Source organism: Budorcas taxicolor, chromosome 9 (genome assembly GCF_023091745.1).
Source record: "Budorcas taxicolor isolate Tak-1 chromosome 9, Takin1.1, whole genome shotgun sequence".
Lineage (NCBI taxonomy): Eukaryota > Metazoa > Chordata > Mammalia > Artiodactyla > Bovidae > Budorcas > Budorcas taxicolor.
The window spans coordinates 91,958,325-91,966,396 of NC_068918.1; positions in this window are offsets into that span (position 1 = coordinate 91,958,325).

Below are 8,072 nucleotides of genomic sequence, written 5' to 3' on the forward strand. Positions count from 1 at the left end.
TTACAAATGGGAAAAGGTGGTAAGAACACCAGAAGAGCAATACAGACGCAAAATTAAGTTATTATTCCCATAACTATCATTCTGACAGAGCAACAGGCAGGCTGTTAGACTGCTGGAGAAAGACTACCTAGAATTGACGCTTGTAACTTGTCTTTACTAATCTGAAATATCAACAGTAATTTATACATAAATATATCTTCATGAGATCCATCTAGGCACTTAGCCTTTGGCTGTGCAGAGGGTAATTTCAAAATTTCTTTTCTCACACCTACCAGGTACTTGCAGTTTCTCTAAGCTATACTTAAAGGTGTCATTAATGGAAGTTTGTCCAAATTTCCACATTTACTGCAAAATGGCACTAATTAATTGAGGTTTACTTCTATTACCAATAAGTGGGTAGAAGGAAATGCAGTGTGAAAATCGCAGGGTGCAGTCAAGCAGTTTAAACGCTCGAAAGCTGGAGACTGTTGATCATCCCTGGAGACGACATCGGATTCCAGGGTCGTCCTTCTCACTGCTGCAGAGGCAGGCTTCCTCTCCGGGGATGCAGAAGACTGAAACGCTGCAGGTTGTTCATTTCAGGGCATCTCCTGTTCCAAATCCATGAGAATCCACGAGACTCTGCAGTCAGGCGCGAGGACCAGGTTACGGTGACCCCTAAGGCTCGGGGCTGCTTCTTCACTCCCTCTTCCTAAAGACACCCTTCTCTGCTTTGTGACACTTACGAGGAAGGTCAGCCATTTGTACTGATCTCTCCTTAGAGTCTGACTGAAGGCCTCCCCTGCCACCACCTTTTTGCCTCCAGGTTCTTCTTCTGTTGCTTCCCATAAAGACATACTCTCTCTGCCACTACTGACCTTCGCCATGCGTCCAGCTGGACCTCCAGCTCCATGCCATCATCTACAAAATCTGACATGGCAGCTCATCCACCTGTCCAGTGAATGAGACGGCTGTGAGTGCAGGGGTTTTGAAGGGCCCTGTCCACCTGGTTCAAGCTACAGAAGTTGAGTGAAATCAGCACCGTCTGTCTTCTTCAGAGTCTCACTCCCACTGTTGAGAATATGGTCTTGGAAATAACAGCGCTATTTCTACTTAACACAGACAAGTATATAATATATTGTGCTACTGTGCACGTGCAAGGCAGCGGGAGGAAGAACCAAGGAGCCACACAGTTTACAGGATAAACTTCCAGGGTTTCACAGAGCAAAGACAACGCATGCCAGGAGAACGCTCACGTCCTGCAGTGTTCCAGCTCTTGGAGGAGGCGAGGGAGGAAGCATACCCAACTCCAGCAGTCCTCTGTTCTCGGAAGCGATCAGATACATAAACTGAGAAACATTCTACAGAACTGGAAAACATTATCGTGTTGGGAAAAACTTAATGAGGAAACATCAAAAAAAATTTTTTTTCCTCAACAGTTAGATGAAAATCTTCAAAATTTTACATTTAGTGACAAACATAGCTAGTCTGATAAGTAAGCAAAATAAATGACTTTTCAGATGACACAATTCAAATAATGTCAGCAAAAACCTGAAGAGATGACCGCGGGGCTAAAAAAATGAGGAGAAAGCTAGTGGGAGGAAGCCTGCAAAAACTCAGTGGCTGCAAGTGAGAATGCTGCTGGACCAGTCATCCTTGCTGGCTTGTTTGTAAAAGGCAGGGTGGAGGTGTCCAGTGGATCCCACCCAGCCTGAGAAGCAGCTTCTCTGGGCAGACCCATCCCTCCCGACATCAGGGCACAGGATAACACAGGACGTCCCTTGCTGAGTTGAACACACAGCACCGTATTTTATAAGAACAGATGCCTACTCAAGGAAAATAAGCCGAAACTCCCCTCTGGGAAAAGTCCTCCACTTCAACTGGAGATTATGGGGAAGCCCAAATGTGCTCCAAACCAACAAAACAGAAAGCAACCCCAAGGGCAGATGGGTGAGCCTATGGAGAAGAAAATGTGAATGCGCCATCATGTCAACAGACAGTCCAAGAGAAAGGATCCTTCCGTGGCCCCGGAGGGGAGCGCGCGCTGAGGCATCTCTGCCCTTCCAGCCACCCTGCCTCCGGGCCGGAGTCCGTGCTGTGGGCCCAGCACCAGACAGGACATGGTTTCCCAGCTGTGATGACCGCACACCAGGCCCCCCGGGATGAGCTGAGGGCTGACTTCACACAGAAGCGCTGACCGCAGAAGCTCCGTGACTAACACGGAGGAGAGTTCTTGATTACTGACACCCGTTTCCTCTTCAGAATCACATACTAAGGTTGCAACAAAATTTTACTTAACTTTGTGTCATGATTCTTGCTCAGGAGCTTACGTCAGAGGTCAGCATGTAGAGCCTGTCAGAGAAAAGCCGCCCTCCAGTGAATCGGGAGGGACTCGTGCCTGCTGAAGCCAAGGAGCCTTTCCAGGAGTCCAGGGATTTTTAAAAAGTTAATTCTACGTGTCTCTTCCTCTTCCCTCCTTTCCCTGAAAAGAGTTCAGGGTCCAGGAAGGAATTACTGCAAGAAAGCTGGCCCCAAATTCTCAGATGGCCTGCAAGTGTCTCCTGAGCTGGCTCACTGGTTATTTTCCTAAGGCTGAAGCCACAGTGATCTACTCAAGAATTCAAAATGTTTATGGAAATGTGGAGGGAACAGATAGGAGGAAGAGGGCCAGGAGATCAAAAACTATAAAAGAAATGAATAAATCATTTGCTTTCTTGTCCAGTCACTTGATTCACTGCAAGGAAAAATCTTAGCCTGTTTGTTTATTTAATGAAACGTAAGTTCAATAACCAATGTTTCCAAAGAAAAATGAAGACATTTTATTTTGTCCAGCTGCTTTTCATCTTATGCTGCTGAAAAGACCAAAATTCAAAGCTGCTTTGTATGTTTGCAAAAATGAGAAGGGGGGCCAGGGAGAAAGAAGCAAAAGGGATTTAAACTGTTTTCTTCTCAGACAACTGGGCCTTAGTTTTTAGTAGAAAACTAGGCAAAAATCCAACCATTCAAGGAATCCCATGCACCCCCAACACACACACACACACTCTTGAGAAGATAAGACAGTGAGATCTAGGGCAGTTTGCAGGAACTCTGCTTGTGTGGGATTTCTTCTGAGGCCCTGCACCCCGAAGTAAAAGTTATCTACTGGCAGAATCTCTGAAAGCTCATTAGAGTGGCTGACCCTTTTCCAGGGAGTCTCAGAGTCAACACCGTTGCTCTCATTTTGCCCAGCTACTCTTCTAAGCACCTACGGAGCAGCTTCCGGAGCACAAGAAGAAACTCGTGGGTCTCACCACGCGCCAGGAGAGGAGGGCACAAACGTCAGCCAGCTCAGAGCTGGCTTCACCCCTCCTTCAGGAGTGACGTGGGCGCTGGCACTGACCCAGCACAAAGACTAGCTCTCCAGCCTCCACGCAGAGTTTCTCCAAAACAATACACGTTCTGAGAAGCATCTGAAGACAAAGAATCCATTTACAATTCCAACATGCCAGTTATCACCAGGCAAAAAAACTGACCCCCCCCAAGATGCTGATATGATAATGAATATGAGAATACTAGAAGAGTTGGAACAGCAAAAAAAAGAAAAAAGAACAAGGATATTGCAATGATAACATGTTTAGGCAAAATGCATTTTTAAGCCATCTAAAGTGTAGGTAAGATACATGAGCAAGCTTCAGGAGTTGCTGATGGACAGGGAAGCCTGGCGTGCTGCAATCCTTGGGATCACAAAGAGTCAGATACAACTGAGCGACTGAACTGAACTGAAGATACATGAAAATGTAAAATACCCTGGAGTAAGAACAGCAAGCAGCCTGGGAGAGATGGTGCCACATCCTAAGACACTCCCATCCCCAGTGAAACTTAAACCACCACCTGGGCCAAACAGCTCTGATTTTTACGGCCCAAGTTGATCTCCAAGTCCTTAGTTTTGGGGACTCTGCTTTCTGTGTTGACTAATTTATATCATGGAGTAATTATAAACATTTTTCATAAAAGAACTGTCTTTGAATGATGTGAATTAAAGAGAGGTCAGGGAAAATGGGTGTATTTAAAGCTTTCCAGTGAAAATTCAATTTCAGTGAAATTGAATATCAGCCTTCTTCAGAAGCAAAACACTCAAAATACAATAGATTTTTTAAAATCCTGATTTCATTTCCGAACTTAAAGACATAAAGAGATAAAGTAAAACAAAAGAATATTTGGATAAATTACTTAAAGCAATTGTTTCAAACATGGAGAGTTGGAAACCTTTTTTTTTAAAAAAAAAGTTTGTGTGAAGAGACACAAGCAAAAAGTTAGTCGCTCAGTCATGTCTGACTCTTTGCGACCCCCCGGCTATAGCCCACCAGGCTCCTCTGTCCATGGGATTCTCCAGGCAAGAATAGTGGAGTGGATTGCCATTCCCTTCTCCAGGGGGTCTTCCCGACCCAGGGATCAAACCCATGTCTCCTGCATTAAAGGCCGATTCTTTACCAGCTGAGCCACCAGGGAAGCCCAAGAATAAATAATCACCACCTGCTTCTACCACTGGGAGGCAGTAACCCAATACTCACCTTACTGGGGTGCTCAATGGGTAACCTTGGGGCCCAGCCACATGGATCCAAAGTTTGTGGGGGTCATTGTACTAATGGGATCAGTCTTAGTAAACCTCTGACTTAAGTATGTTAAAACCATTAGCTTGACGAGGGTCCACAGGGGTGATAACTTCAAAGGTGAACATTAAAAAAAAAAAAAAACTGCAAAGGGGAGAGCAAATATTGAAAGTGTTCATATCTGTTCTCAGATAAGCATGCCTGCCATGGATTATTAGGCAGAAAAAGTCTCAGGTTATTTTAAGGGCATACCAGATGAGCTGCAGGCTTCTAGGTACCACCACAAGCTGGAGACAGTGGAGCAAATTTCTGCTGTTTGTGATCGAATGACCTGAGAAGTCAAGCTGTGTTTTGAAGGCAGCTGATAGACTTTCATATATATATATATTATATATAATATATATAATATGCCACCTGTATGTGTTTTCTGAAAAAATTACCAGAAGTTGCACTCCAATTAAAAGACAAAGAAAAAAAACAACAACCCAAGCCCACTCAAAACTCAAGACTGGGTTAAAAAAAAAAAAAGTAGGGGACCCTGAGAACAAGTAAAGGTAAAGCTGAAGGAAAATCCTCCTTCGCAGCACTTCCACACTCCTCCTCTATTTCTACCGATGCGTGCCACGACTTTATTTTTCTGGGCTCCAAAATCACTGCAGATGGTGACTGCAGCCATGAAATTAAAAGACGCTTACTCCTTGGAAGTAAACTTATGACCAACCTAGACAGCATATTAAAAAGCAGAGACATTACTTTGCCAACAAAGGTCCGTCTAGTCAAGGCTATGGTTTTTCCAGTGGTCATGTATGGATGTGAGAGTTGGACTATAAAGAAAGCTGAGTGCTGAAGAATTGATGCTTTTGAACTGTGGTGTTGGAGAAGACTCTTGAGAGTCCCTTGGACTGCAAGGAGATCCAACCAGTCCATTCTAAAGGAGATCAGTCCTGGGTGTTCATTGGAAGGACTGATGCTGAAGCTGAAACTCCAGTACTTTGGCCACCTGATGCGAAGAGCTGACTCATCTGAAAAGACCCTGATGCTGGGAAAGATTGAGGGCAGGAGGAGAAAGGGACGACAGAGGATGAGATGGTCGGATGGCATCACCAACTCGATGGACATGGGTTTGGGTGAACCCGGGAGCTGCTGAAGGACAGTGAGGGCTGGCATGCTGTGGTTCATGGCGTCGCAAAGAGTTGGACACGACTGAGCGGCTGAACTGCACTGAAAGCCAAAAGCCACATTTGCTCTGAAGTCTTTCTCTATTTGAGGTCCCCTTGTCAAATGCATCACTCCCTCTGATCCCAGAGGGCTTTCTGCACTATCCTCTCTACAGCATGCATACAAAAATGTGAGCAAGTAGTTCAGGATGCAGGTACCCAGGCCAGCAACAGAATACCACCCCACTCCAGAAGCTCTGGGGTTTCCCCTCCTTACACCCTACACCTCCAGAGGGAACCATCGTCCTGTGGGTCCCAGAGACATAGCAGAAAACGTGACAGGCAAGCCCAGCCCCTGGGAGAGACAGACAGGAGAGAAATACTGCCGTCAAGCAGGCAGGCAGGTGGTGAGTGCTGTGGGAGTCATGTAGGGAAGGGGCTTGTGGTGTTTGGTGAGGGGTCTGGACTCTCCTGTGCCAAGTAGGCATTTGAGCAGAGACAGGAGGGGATTGAAGGAGGGAGCCTTGAGACTACCTGGGGAAGAGGCTTCAGGGCAGAAGCACCAAGTGCTGCAGTCCACAGACACACCTGAGCGACTGGACAGCAACATCACGTACAGCGGGCAGAGCGCGCCCACGGGATTGGAGGAAGGGCAAAGACCAGCGTGGCTGGAGGAGAGTCAGCAAAGGATGACTCCAGGGTTTTGCATTAGTACCTGGAAGAGTGGAAAAATGAACTGCTGCCATCAATACATACCAATTTTCTAAAGAGAAAACCTAATAGTTACTTTAACACAGTAAGAGCAAAGCAATAAAAATGTCACGTGGAATCAAAGTCTGAGTGCATCTCAAGGACAATTCTCCAAGCCCTGTCCAAGTGCTACTGATCCAGGAAATGCTGCGGAGCAGTAAAAGGCCTACCCTCTGAAGCCCAGACTGCGGTCTAAACGCTAACACTGCCTCTCTCAATAGTGTGGCAGCAGCGAGTCATTTAGCCTTCCTGGGCCTCGGCTTCCTTACCCGCGGGATGGACACACTGCATCGTGTTACTCCAAGGACTGTACGCATTCAGGCATTAGGGAACTCAGCACTATGCCTAGGATGTAGTAAGGGCTCAGAAAGAGTTATCATCTGTATGATGAGCTAGGCCTGCAGGAGACTCAGTATTTTCTTTTCACCTGGTATCAAGGGCCAAGGTAAGAAGGAGACAATAAAGGCATGTTTGGTAAATGCCTTTACATTTAGGTAAATGCCTCCACATTTTTGGTAAAACTGCTACTGAAGACATGCCCATGGTTTTCAGATCCCTTTATGTGAAACTCACAAAATGAACTTTTCTGGATGTAGTTATGACAGGGATATAAGTGTTCTTTTATGAGAAAGTTCATCCTAGCACGGGATGGACCACACAGTGAGAAGCCTCTCATTTTGAGTTAATTCATCCTGTTGTCTGTTTTGCTATAGCTGTCAGGAAATGTGACGGTAAGCGAGTTCTCATCTGAAGCAACTCGACCAGCTTTCTGATGGTAACGTAGCCTTAGCCCTTCTGTTATTTCATGCTCTCCTTCTCCCTGCTTTACCACCCAGGGATTTCCAGGGTTAAGCCAACTCCACACGATGTCCCAGCAGCCCTTCACCTTTTGACAGCTCTCTTACAGGAGCCTGGTGGCATTTTCACCCTCAGGCCCTGGTTCCCGGCAACAGTTCTCTGAGATGCCAGTCATCTGTCTGGATGACTGACCACCACCTGCTCTCAAGCCCACAGGTTCTCAGTGCCAAGGAAGGCTGTGCTGTTCCAGAAATGGCACGCCCTCCACTTCCTACATTGTTGATCAGGGCTACAGACATGCTTTCTTTCCCGCTGCAATTATCCCAGCAAGCCCTGTTCTCATCTCGCTGAAAACTTCACCAGCCATGCCCCATAAAGTCAGAGATATAAAGCAAAAGCGAGCAAGAAGCTAGCCTATTAAGTCTCTTCTCTGAAGAGCATGCAGGATGGTGATTTACATTCTTCTATATTGTTTCAGGTTAAAACCCCTTCCTTGAGCTGGGCAAGGGGGAAAGACTCTTCCTCTGTTTCTGGCTGCACGTGTGTGAGCTTGTTAATGGGATAATCTGATATTCTGTTTTCAGTGTTGGGCTCCCTGGTCCTCATGTTCCATTCAACTGACTCTCCCGCTAACCAACTAGCTTCCACAATTTGCAAAGGTGTTGTCAGGATAAATGGCAAGGTCTACAAAGTGCTTGGAAGTCTCTGAATAAAAAGCACAGTAGAAGAATAAAGCGTTAACATGTTATTATGCTCATAAAGTGTGGGTGGAATGTGCAAAGAGAAATCATGTCAAAGA